General features: G+C 38.3%; 1 long non-coding RNA gene and 1 pseudogene across 1 annotated transcript in view; both read right to left on the bottom strand.

Moving 5' to 3' along the window:
* LOC139436316 (uncharacterized) overlaps nucleotides 1–13,893 on the bottom strand; it is a 272,961-nt gene that overhangs the window by 51,523 nt on the left and 207,545 nt on the right. The window lies entirely within an intron of this gene.
* Nucleotides 10,719–11,661, bottom strand: LOC105747673 (olfactory receptor 2G3-like; annotated as a pseudogene).

The following is a 13,893-nucleotide window of genomic DNA, read 5'->3' on the forward strand; positions in this document are numbered from 1 at the left end:
GTTTTCAAATCAAAAGGAATTTCCTAACCTTCTGTAGGTTGAATCTGTATGGATAAAATGTTATTCATATAAATATTTTTAAATTGTATGGAATTAATAGAGATTTGGTAATGTTCTCAATGTCCATGTTAAGTCCTCATCATAATCTGCATGTTATTAAACAACATTATAATGTTATGAGTCATAATTTTAGTTATTTTTAGAAAATGCTATATGTTACAATAGCAACCAAATCTCCATGCCAGGACACTGTTTTACTCTGATGCATCTCTAAATGTGCATGCAATTACTGATAGGTTAGAACTTTGTGATGGTTAGACTATTGTGTCAACTTGACAAGATAATTGTGCCCTACTGCTTGGTCTTACATAAATCAATTATGTAATTAATGCTCTTTCATGTTATAAGCTATTGATAATGTGAAAGGTTCAACCCTGTCTTCTGATAGAAGCAAGTTACAGATTGCTTGTACTTATTTCTTTCAAAGGTGATTTTAAGGGCTTTATATTAATTGTGTGATATACTCATTTTTGCTACACCAATGCATTATTCTACCCATTTAACAATAAAATCAATATCTTTCAACCTAAAACATTATACACATTAGTTCATGCCTATTTTGATAACAGAAAAGCCTTAATTAATTTATGAGAAAAGTCACTGCTTTCTTGCAAATTACATAAAAACACAGAAAAAGTTTTTCAATAACTCATCACACTCTTTTGTAAGACAGCACATACTAGGAACAAAGACTGAATTAATTCTCAATCCAATAAGATTTGTCTTTAGCTATTTATATTATATTTCTGAGTTCACCATGTTCTTTTTCAGCTACTAGAACACACAGACACTCAGAGAATTCCTGTTCCAGCCAAACCAGATTGGCATTGTATTTTTGAAGGGGTGTCTGTGTGTTTACTTACAAAAAAAAAAAAATCAGAAGCCAGTGCTATCTCATCTGTAGTATTTTCTTGATTTGCTGAGATGTGACTAAAACAAACATTTTCTCATTATCCTTAAGCAATATTCACTATTAAGAGCATACTGGTGTTTTTAAAATTGCAATTACTTTTATACTCCTAACATATTAAATGACTTGAAATAAAATTGTTTCATTATTTTCTCTCCTAAAATGCTTGTATCTACCATGCACTGTCAGTGACTTACAGACCACACAATCAGATACATTCACTAAGTTATGTAAAAATAATGTATTTAGTACATTTCATTTCTCTTACTACTTCTTGGAATTCTTAATGATAAATGGATTAAGGGAAATAGTAGTTAGTATGATATCCAACTGTTCACTAAATCTGAACTATGAGCAGATATTTTTCCACCATGGTTAAGGTAAAATATAGAACTTTCTTCTTCTGCAGCATGAAACGTTAATGGGAGATTTTATAAGTAAATATAAGATGGTTGTTTATCAGAAACCTGAAAAAAAAAAGCTTGAAAAATTCAATGAAAAGAAAAAAATTCCTAAGCAAACAATTGGCAACATTCGATTTTTTAAAGCATTAGAAAATAAGTGAGCACTTGCAGATTGCTATTAAGAGGTTCCTCTTTAAAAATAAAAATTAGACTTCCGGCAAGATGGCGGCTGAGTGAGCTTGCCTTGCCGTCTCTCCTGGGAAGAGGCAGCTGGGCACCGCTGGAGGTTCTCTGGGACCAGGCTTTTTCAGGATTTTTTCAGGGCAGGAAGTGTCTGGACATCGATTTGGTGGGAAGGTAACGGAAAGGACTGGTCTATAAGGTATAAATTGGGACTTTTCAGGAGGGGGAGGCAAGATGGCGGCTGAGTGAACTTCCCGGTTACTAGCTCCTGGGGGGAATCGGCTGGGAGGCGTCGGAGACTCTTTGGGACCGGCTGTTTTGGGATTTTTCCTGGTCCAGAGGTGTCTGGACATCGATTTGGAGGGAAGGTAACAGAGAGGATCCATCTGTGAAATATACACGGAGATCCCAGCTACGTGTGGAGGATTCCCTCCTTGGGTAGGTGGAGCCGAGGCAGCTAGCACCGCGCGGAGCCCCGGCGGGCGGCAGCCAGGGTAGCCGAGTCCGGCTGAGCCGCGGCGGGCGGAGGGGCGGAGCCCAGCTGAGCTCGGCCGAGCCCAGCCGCGCCGCGCCGGGCGGCGAGCAGGAGAGCCGAGCCGCGCTGTGCCGCGCTGGGCGGCAGGCGGGAAAGCCGAGCCCAGCCGAGCCCAGCCGAGCTGCGGCGGGCGGGGGACCGGAGCCCAGCTGAGCCCAGCCGAGCCTGGCGGCGGGGTTTCTGTTCTTTGGTTTTTTTGGGTTTTTTTTCTTTCTTGTTGTTGTTGTTGTTCTTTTTTTTTTTTTTTCAATCCTCTCTTTCTTGTCCCCAATATTCTTCTTATACTATTTTACCTTAACAATACAATAGGTCCTACAGGAAATACCTCACATTTGCTGGGTTTCCTCACCCTCCACTGCCTCATTTCTCTGTGAATAGATTTAGCCTATCTACACTATCCCCTTTCCCCTACAACTTGATATCCTCCACCATCTGCTATCTCTCCTATATTCCATCTCCCTTTCTTTGATCCACAAAGTGTCTAACTCTTAATTTCTAATACCTTTGTTTAGTTTTCCATCTGGTATTCGTCCCTGAAACTATTACCTTTCTTTTCTCTTTCCCTCTCTCACGAAAACAATAGCCTCTTAGTACGTACCACATTCCTCCCATATTCAGTCGTCTACCTCATTATAGGTACTTTCCTACTACTATAACTCTACACAATTTACATGATCTAACCTCCATCCTCCCAGAACTCATATTATTGCTTTGTAAACATATATCACCAATACTACTTCACACTTTTTCCTTCCTTACACAATTGACTTTCCCCAGCACTAATACTTTCCTTTAAAGTGAGCTTAACTAGCAATAAGAAATTGGAATAAGAAGAGCAAAGTGACAAAGAGAAGATATAACACTTACGCAAAAACAACAGCTAATTAATCTCCAAGACTAGACAAAGAAGCTAAGGAACTGATTAAAGCCGTCAAGAAAAAATGTTGACAAGACAGCAACAAAAATCTACAAACCAAACCAGTAATCAGGAAAACATGGCTGAATCCAATCAACAAACTGAAAATCAGGAAGGGGGGCAGGACTTAGCACAAGCAATGAAAGATCTCAGAACATTTATCACCGACAAATTTGATGAAGTAATGAAAGAGGTTAACAGCGTGAAGACAACACTTGGAGGGGAAATTGAAGACATGCGCAAAAAAATAACAGATATGATGGAAATGAACACCACAATTCAAGAAATCAAAAATACACTTGCAGCAAATATCAGCAGACTAGAAGAGGCAGAGCAGAGAATTAGTGATGTGGAAGACAGTGCATTGGAAATCAAACAGATAGTAGAAGTGGTCAATAAAAAGGTAGAAAAAATCCAGATAGGACTTAGGGACCTGAATGATAACGCAAAACGCTCAAACATACGTATTATAGGCATTCCAGAAGGAGAAGAGAAGGGAAAGGGGTCAGAAGGAGTGTTGCAGGAAATAATGAATGAAAACTTCCCAAATCTACTGAAAGAGACAGATGTACATATCCAAGAAGCACAGCACACTCCACTGGTCATAAACCCCAACAGGCCCACCCCAAGACATATACTTGTCAAATTATCCAATGCTCAAGACAAAGAAAAAATTCTAAAAGCAGCAAGAGAAAAGAAAACCATCACATACAAGGGAAACTCCATAAGATTAAGTGCTGATTTCTCATCTGAAAAGATGGAGGCAAGAAGGCAGTGGTATGATATAGTCAAGGTACTAAAGGAAAAAAATTTCCAACCAAGAATACTCTATCCAGCTAAACTAGCATTCAAAAATGATGGAGAGTTCAAAATATTCACAGATAAACAGAAACTGAAAGAGTATATCAACAAGAAACCTCCCCTTCAAGAAATTCTTAAGGGAATTCTGCAGGAAGAAAGGAAAAAACAGGACAGTCAGAGATGGAGGAGAGTGTAAAAGCAACAAGAAAGACAAAAATAGAAGGGGAAAATAAAATAATACAAACAAAATATAACAAACACAAATCCAACCAAAATATGGCTACCATAAATAACTCTCTAAACGTAATAACACTGAATGTCAACGGATTAAACTCACCTATCAAAAGATTCAGACTGGGACACTGGATAAGGAAATACGACCCATCTATATGCTGCCTACAAGAGACACATCTTAGACCCAGAGACTCATGGAGGTTGAAAGTGAATGGCTGGAAAACAATCATACAAGCAAACAACAACCAAAAAAAGGCAGGAGTAGCTATATTAATATCAGACAAAATAGACTTTAAATGCGAAACAATTGTGAGAGACAAAGAAGGATACTATATTTTAGTGAAAGGGACAATTTGTCAAGAAGATCGAACAATCATAAATATTTATGTTCCTAACAAGGGCGCCTCTAAATATGTGAGGCAAACGCTGGAAAAACTAAGTGAAAGAATAGATGCATCTACAATTATAGTGGGGGATTTTAATGCACCACTATCAACTCTGGACAGAACATCTCAAAAGAGAACCACTAAAGAAACAAAACATTTGAACAGTATATTAGAAGAGCTGGATCTAATAGACATATATAGATCATTACACCCAAACACAGCAGGATATACATTTTTCTCAAACGCACATGGAACATTCTCCAAGATTGACCATATGCTAGGCCACAAAGAAAGGCTTAATGAATTCAGAAAGATTGAAATCATACAAAACAATATCTCTGACCACAGTGGAGTCAAGCTGGAAATTTGCAAGGGACAGAGACCCAGACTTCACACGACAATTTGGAAATTAAACAGCACACTCTTAGAAAAACAGTGGGTCAAAGAGGAAATCTCAAAAGAAATCAATGACTACCTTGAAACAAATGATAATGATAACACAACATACCAAAATTTATGGGATGCAGCAAAAGTGGTACTGAGAGGGAAATTTATAGCCATAAATTCATATATCAAAAAAGAAGAAAGAGCAGAAATTGAAGAATTAACTGCACATTTGAAGGAATTAGAAAAACAACAACAAAGTAACCCAACAGGAAGAAGAAGGAAGGAAATAACAAAGATAAGAGCAGAACTAAATGAAATAGAAAATAAGAAAGCACTTGAAAAAATAAACAAGACCAAGAGCTGGTTTTTTGAGAAGATCAACAAAATTGACAAACCTTTAGCGAGACTAACAAAGAAAAAAAGAGAAAAGATGCAAATACACAAAATAAGAAATGAGAAAGGTGATATCACCACTGACCCCACAGAAATAAAGACTATCATAAGAGGATACTTTGAAAAACTATATTCCAACAAAAATGACAATTTAGAGGAAATGGACAAATTCCTAGAAATACATAAGCAGCCCATACTGACGAAAGAAGAAATTGATGATCTTAACAAACCAATCATAAGCAAAGAGATAGAATCAGTCATTAAAAATCTCCCAACTAAGAAGAGCCCAGGGCCAGATGGCTTCACAGGTGAATTCTACAAAACATTCCGGAAAGAACTAACACCAATCCTGTTGAAACTATTCCAAAAAATCGAAACAGAAGGAACACTGCCTAATTCCTTCTATGATGCCAACATTACCCTAGTACCAAAGCCAAACAAAGACACCACAAGAAAGGAAAATTACAGACCAATTTCTCTAATGAACCTAGACGCAAAAATACTTAACAAAATACTTGCTAATCGTATTCAACAACACATTAAACGAATTATACACCATGACCAAGTGGGATTTATTCCAGGTATGCAAGGATGGTTCAACATAAGAAAATCAATCAATGTAATACACCATATAAACAGATTGAGAGAAAAAAACCACATGATTATATCTATAGATGCAGAAAAGGCATTTGACAAAATACAGCACCCCTTCCTAATAAAAACACTCCAAAAGATCGGAATACAAGGAAACTTTTTGAACATGATAAAGAGTATATATGAAAAACCTAAAGCCAACATTGTTTACAATGGCGAAATCCTGAAATCCTTCCCTCTAAAATCAGGAACAAGACAAGGATGCCCATTGTCTCCGCTCCTATTTAACATTGTCTTGGAAGTACTGGCTCGAGCACTGAGACAAGAACCAGATATAAAAGGCATTCAAATTGGAAGGGAAGAAGTCAAAATTTCATTATTTGCAGATGACATGATCCTATATATAGAAAACCCTGAGAGATCTACAACAAAGCTCCTAGAACTCATAAATGAGTTTAGCAAAGTCGCAGGTTATAAGATCAATGCGCAAAAATCAGTAGCATTTCTATACACCAATAATGAGCAAGATCAGGAGGAAATCAAGAAACAAATACCATTCACAATAGTAAATAAAAAAATCAAATACTTAGGAATAAATTTAACTAAAGAGGTAAAAAACTTATACATCGAGAACTATACAAGATTGTTCAAAGAAATCAAAGAAGACCTAAATAAATGGAAGAATATTCCCTGTTCATGGATAGGAAGACTGAATATTATTAAGATGTCTATCCTACCAAAACTGATCTACACATTCAACGCAATCCCAGTAAAAATCAACACAGCCTTCTTTAAGGAACTAGAAAAACTAACTATGAAATTTATTTGGAATAAAAAGAGGCCCCGAATAGCCAAAGACATATTGAAAAAGAAAAACGAAATAGGAGGAATCACACTGCCTGACTTCAAAACATACTACAAAGCTACAGTAGTGAAAACAGCATGGTACTGGCATAAGGAGAGACACACAGACCAATGGAATCGAATTGAAAGTTCAGATATAGAACCTCATGTATATAGCCATATAATATTCGATAAAGCCACCAAACCCTCACAACTGGGAGAGAATGGCCTATTCAACAAATGGTGCCTGGAGAACTGGATAGCTATATGTAGAAGAATGAAAGAGGATTACCATCTCACACCTTATACAAAGATCAACTCAAGATGGATCAAAGACCTAAATATAAGAGCCAAGACCATAAAGACCTTAGAAAGCACTGTAGGGAAACATCTACAGGACCTTGTAATAGGAAATGGCTTCATGAATATCACACCAAAAGCACGAGCAGCAAAAGAACAAATAGATAAATGGGACTACCTCAAAATTAAAGCCTTCTGCACCTCAAAGGAGTTTGTCAAGAAAGTAAAAGGGGAACCCACACAATGGGAGAAAATATTTGGCAACCATATATCTGATAAGAGACTTATAACTTGCATATATAAAGAACTCATAGATCTCGAAAACAAAAAGATAAACAACCCATTTAAAAAATGGGAAAAAGATTTAAACAGACACTTCTCCAAAGAAGAAATACAAATGGCTAAAAAGCACATGAAAAAATGCTCCAAATCCCTAGCTATCAGGGAAATGCAAATCAAAACTACAATGAGATACCATCTTACTCCCATAAGATTGGCAGCCATGAAAAAAACAGTAGAATACAAATGCTGGAGAGGATGTGAAGAAAGGGGAACACTCATCCATTGCTGGTGGGAATGCAGAAGGATCCAACCATTCTGGAGGACAGTTTGGCAGTTTCTCAAAAAATTATCCATAGATTTGCCATATGACCCAGCAATACCACTGCTGGGTATATACCCATCAGATCTGAAAACAAGGACACAAACCGATATATGTACACCAATGTTCATAGCAGCATTGTTCACCATCGCCAAAAGTTGGAATCAATCCAAAAGTCCATCAACAGATGAGTGGATCAATAAAATGTGGTATATACACACAATGGAATACTACTCAGCTGTAAGAACCAATACACTACAATCGCACGTGATAACATGGATGAACCTTGAGAATCTTATGTTGAGTGAAGCAACCCAGGCATTGAAGGACAAATACTATATGACCTCAATGATATGAAATAAGTTAACTGCCTCAGAGAGCTAGAGTCTGGAAAAGTGGCTTACTGGAAATTGGGGGATGGAGGAAGGCTGTGAGTTAATGTCTGTAGGGGTGGAATCTGTGATGAGCTGGGGGTAAGTATGAGCACATAGAAGGGACAAAATGGGGGCAAGGGGTTACCTTCGGGTGGGGTTTTCTGGGTTTGAGGGGGGCTGGGGATGGGAAGAGGGGTAATATGGTCCAAGAAATAGGTGGGAGGGAGGGGCAACATACAAACATGGGAGAGTGCCAGAAGTTCATTGAGAACTAAATGTTGAGTAAAACGTATCAAAGTATAAGTAGGAGGGTTACCTGGTTAGGACGCTCAGGGGGTATGGTCTGATGTGGGACGGACTCCGGAGGGAATAGCTGAAGGCTCATTTTGCCAAGGTGGGTTCTACCATTGGGTGGGGTGGACCCATATCCTGGGGAAGACTAATGCTGTCGAATAGAGAGAACTGTATCTCTCGTGAGAAAGGACGGCTCCCAGGGCATTAGATTGGCAGGCGTTGTGGGCCCTAAGGGGAGGGGAAAATGGACGTGCAATGGATGGAACAAAGGTAAATAAGGGGGCAAAAGAGGAGTTATGTGAGAGTACACGAGGATGAATATAAAACAGCTAATATTACACCAAAAACATATAGGGGACGACAGACTAATAATGAAAACCATAAGACAAAACATAGGATAACTAAAAAATTTAGAAAACTGTACAACCTAAAGTATGGACCACATAGTAAGCACAAATGTTACCTTGTTTGAATACTATAGTTTCGGAATCTGTACATCAGTTTCAGGAAATATGATATGAATAAGTTAAAATATTATTGCTGTGGAAGGGAAAAGGTTTTATGGTGGATCTGGGGAAATACTGTATATTGTATATATGAATTTTGGTGATCTAAGACTCTTCTGAAGCTGACATTATGTTGGGATTCACTTTACGGGAAGTTTTGGATCACAGAGTGGTTCAACAATGGCAGCAGAGGAATACTGATATGGGATGTTATTGACAGGATATATATGGTTGACAGGGAGTTATACAGGGCATATGCCCAGGGTATATGGTAATGTCTATATATACTCATAGTGGAAACAATTAATAACAACAGCTAGGGGGGTACTGGGCTCCTGGCCGGGGGGTCACTGTTGTGGGCCCTGGGAGAGCAGCGGCAATCCTCCAGGTGCAACGGCAAGAACCAGGAAGGAAGGAGGGCCCAACAGTGGGCTCTTGATACTAATGGCTACACTTTTGAGCCTATGCACCTGCAATAAGAACAAGGCCTAGAGTAGCATTGTGCCTGGGGGTTTCCTCCTGACAGCCTTCATGTTACTCAAATGTGGCCACTCTCACAGCCAAACTCAGCGTGTAGCTGTGATGCATTCCCCCCAGCGTGGGACACGACACCCGGGGATGAGCCTCCCTGGCACCGAGGGATCACTAGCACATACCAGCTGAAGAAGCAACTAGAAAATGACCTTGAATTAAAGATTCAATGTGGAACAGCAGAATATACCTGTCTACATATAATAATATGACTTCGGGAAGCGGTTTGACCTAATGTAAGGGGGAAATGGAAAGGAGAAATGAGATTATAAGGCTGTGAGTCTCTAAAAAAGAGTCTGGAGGTTGTCAGAAGGAATACCCCTATGTACAACTGAACAGAGTCTAAGAGACAGATAAGGTAGATACAACCCCAGGTATTGGTTCTTTTGAGGGATAAAGAGACCCACGGGTTCTATGGTCATGGCAGAAGGGGTTCACTGCCATGACAGATGGCCCTTCTTTGGAGCTGGTGTTTCTGCGTGATGGAAATGGACTCAGAGGGGATCTCTTTTCACAAGACTTGCATGCTACTTTATTGGAATTGTAGTTGGTGCTGGGTTTAAGATATATGTAGGGGATTTGAATCTCTGGACTGATAATATGACACCCAGGCCCAGAGCCTCAACAGACTTCAGCTCCTACACTTTGACTTATTGGACTTACTCCACTCAGCTAACATGGAGTTGAAGAAGGTCAACCACCACAACATGGAGCCTAGAGTGTCTACAACTAGAAGCAGGAAGAGTGCATCCAGTACCCATGTGCAATCTAAGCCCTCACTTGACATAGGTGTGCAATGGTCACAACCAATCCAATGTCCACAGAGAAAATGTGGAATGGGTATGGGAACGGTAGCCATGGGGGCTGCTGGGTGTGGGGAACGGGAGGAAGAGATGAGATGTGGAGGCGTTTTCGGGACGTGGAGTTGTCCTGGATAGTGCTTCACGGACAATTACGGGACACTGTAGATCCCCCCAGGGCCCACTGGATGGAACGTGAGAGAGTCTGGGCTATGATGTGGACCATTGACTATGGGGTGCAGTGATGCTCAGAGATGAACTTACCAGGTGCAATGGATGTATCACGATGATGGGAGAGAGTGTTGCTGTGGGGGGAGTGGGGGGCGGGGGCGGTGGGGTTGAATGGGACCTCATATATATTTTTTTATTGTAATTAAAAAAAATAATAAATAAATATTAAAAAAAAAAAAGAAAATAAGTGGTAGAAATAAAAGATTGCTGGCAAGTATCATAGCTTATATCCACTCAGAGCTTTCTTTTCTATGTCTCAAGTTCTGATTTAAGTAAACATGTACTCAATTTGCATAATTACACACATGAAAGGGGAAAGCCCTTATGTAATAAAATAAGAGAGCACCAATTCAACTGGTGTAAAATTAAGAACTATGAGTTTGTCTAAATAAAAGTTGGATAAAAGCACATGACTTGTAACCACTTCCTTGCATATCACATCTGGAGGGAACACAGTTTTCCTGAGAGAAGTTTCTTCAGAGCCTCCTTCACATCCATGTTCCTTACAGTGTAGATGATAGAATTTAAGGTGGAAGCCAGCATGGTGTAGAAAAGCGAGATAAATTTGCCTCAGTCCTGGGTATAACTGTCACTTGGCTGGAGATACATGTAGATAATGTGCCATAAAAAATGATCACCACAATGAGGTGGGAGAAGCAGGTGCTACAGGCTTTATGTCTTGCCTCCACTGATTTGATCCTCAGAATGGCTTGGGTTATGAAGCCATAGGAGATAAGACTGGGTACTGGAGGGATTAGGAGAAATAGGACACTAATGACAATATGCACCAATTCATTAATGGTGGTGTCCACACAAGCCAATTTGAGTAGAGCTGGTACTTCACAAATAAAATGATCCAACTGGTGGCTGCCAGAGAGAGGCAACTGCAAGGTGAAGGTAGCATGAATCAAAGAATTGGCCAAACCACTCATCCAGGAGATGGATGTCAGCTGCTGATATAGCCACATGTTCATTATGACTACATAATGTAAGGTTTGCAGACAGCAGCATAGAGATGGAAGGCCATCACAGCCAAAAGGATGCACTCTGTAGAGCCCAGGGCTAGTGAGATGTAGAGTTGGACCACACAACATCCATAAGTGATGGTCTTCTCTGGTCCTCACAGGTTAACTAGGGTTTGAGGAGCAAGGCTAGTGGTGAAGCAGAGGTCCAGGAAACAGAGGTTACTTAGGAAAAAGTACATGGGGGTGTGGAGAGGAGGATCCATGTACCAGGTAATGATGATGATGAAGTTTCCCACAAGCATCAGGAGATAGAAGAAAAGGACAAATACAAAGAGCACAGCCTCTAGGCGAGGGTGGTCTGAGAAACCCAGAACGATGAAACCCTCCAGGGTACTGTCATTGGTCCTTCCCATATCTCTAGGGGGAACATCACAAGCTAAGAGAAAAATGAGAAGTTTAAAACAGTTTATCTGAGAATCAAAAAATGTAAGAACTATAAGATCATGGAGACCTATTTGTCCACCCTACTCATTTTTTGCCCTTAATGTGGTCCATATACCATCCGGTCTAATGCCTTTTTAAAGGAAATCATGAATAATTTCAATTTCAGGGTTTTCTGGGAACTCATTATTAAAGCCCAAGGTATTATTTCAAAATCAATAGAAGAGAATGTCATTTGGCTAACATTTATATAGGGGAGGGTGAAACAAATTTTGAATTGAAAGAATTGATAAGTCACACAAAAATGTTTCAGAATGAGAAATATATTCTGTCATGTTACATTTTCCTAGATTCTCATCTAGAAGCATGGAATCATAGTCATCATATTCCCTTTTCCATATAAAAGTCATTATTCAATTATTATGCTATTTTAGTCATTACTAGTCTATCCACACCACACAACCCTAGTTTATAATGCATTCATTTCTGAGAAGAACTTTACAAATATCCAATATTTGAACTCTTGACATCAAGGTCATTCCCAACCCACTGTACAAACTGCCAGATCAATATTTCCAAAGTAGAATTTGAAAATATCACTTTTTTTCTGCTTAAAATCCTGTAGCTACATTTCAATACTTCCACTTCAAAGAAAAATACTTTATTTCACCCAATTATCTCTAAGGTTTTGCTCCAAATCCCATTTTCTATGCATAACTTCTACACTGACCTTTCTGGATCTTCTTATAAAGACAAATAAGTCATCCACATAATCTATGCAATGGTCAGTTCTCCTAATGACCAAATGACTTCAAATGTTCTTCACCTTTCTAAAAAGCATTTGTCATTGCAGCTTAGAAGTTTTGTCATATTGAACCTTAAGGAGATTAAAAAGTTTTATCAATTATCTTTTTTTAATCATATATTTCTAAGGAGAATTTAACAAATCTATAATTTTTTTATGTTGTGTATTCTTGTTTAATGTATTTTTATTTTATGATGACTATTAATGACTTGAAGCCAGTTGGTTTAAGTAATGATTCAAAATATACTTTGAAAATAATTTCATTTTTGACAATTCAATCATTGAGTGAACATGTATGCTCTCTGTTGAATTTTATATTATATATGTTCCTTCCTCAAACATGTTTCCTTTTCATCATTATAATATGTCCCACAGGTAAAAATAGTCTTCTTCTGTCCTATTGCATCCCAATATTATCTATTTTAAAAGGCTTTGTATTAGTTTCATCCAGAAAACCTTACGCAGTTTCCACATTTCAAAACAATTTTTTCCCATCTATTATTTTGCAAAACTGATTTGAAAATTATGTATTTGGTTTAGACTTAGAACATAATTTTTAACTTTTTAAAAATTTAGATTATCAATATGTACCTGTTAAATTTTGTTTTGTATCTCGACGGATTATTAGATCAATGACAATCTTATCCCTGTTGAAGCAGTGCACAAAAAGAGTATAAATGTGTGTGTGCAGTGGTGGCAAAATGAGGAAGATTTCTTATCTTCATCTGTGCCTAGGATGAAACCTGAATGTATTCGATTTTGTATGCAGATTTTGGTTCACAGTAAAAACCATGAATATGGTGTTTTCTTTTTTATTTTAAAGGGCACTTATTTTTAGCACTACTGATGGTCCATTTTTAGATATTCAAACAAATATTCACTTTAACAGGCTTTAATAATGAGTTCCCAGAAAACCCTGGAATTGAAATCATTCATGATTTTCTTAGAAGAGGCATTAGACTGGATGGTATACTGTGCTTATATATATTCCCTGCAGAGCCAGATGAGGTGTAATTCTGCCAATGGAGGTTGCATGCATTGTTTATGCTCTCATCATGCTGGCTTCAAAAGCTTTCCTCTACCTTTCACACATTTGCAATGCCTGTTTGTTGAAAATATGTGCACTAAACATGAAGAACAAATGCAAAAATTATAGGTATTGATGTAAGTTCATAGAAGTGAATGATCAAAACCACACTCATATAAGCAAACCCAAGCAACCTCAGCTCTTCAAAAAAGACCTAAATCAATATCAGATTAGAAAGAAATTTTAAACAGAGGAAAACTACATGAGAAATACTAAAAAAAATGGGGATTCTCTTTATGTTTAACAGTTAACAGTTAATAAGTTTGTATGTTTGTGAAGGGAGAAGTAGTAAAGATTAAAAAGTCAAGAATT

This window comes from Dasypus novemcinctus, chromosome 13, assembly GCF_030445035.2.
Source record: "Dasypus novemcinctus isolate mDasNov1 chromosome 13, mDasNov1.1.hap2, whole genome shotgun sequence".
NCBI classification, from domain to species: domain Eukaryota; kingdom Metazoa; phylum Chordata; class Mammalia; order Cingulata; family Dasypodidae; genus Dasypus; species Dasypus novemcinctus.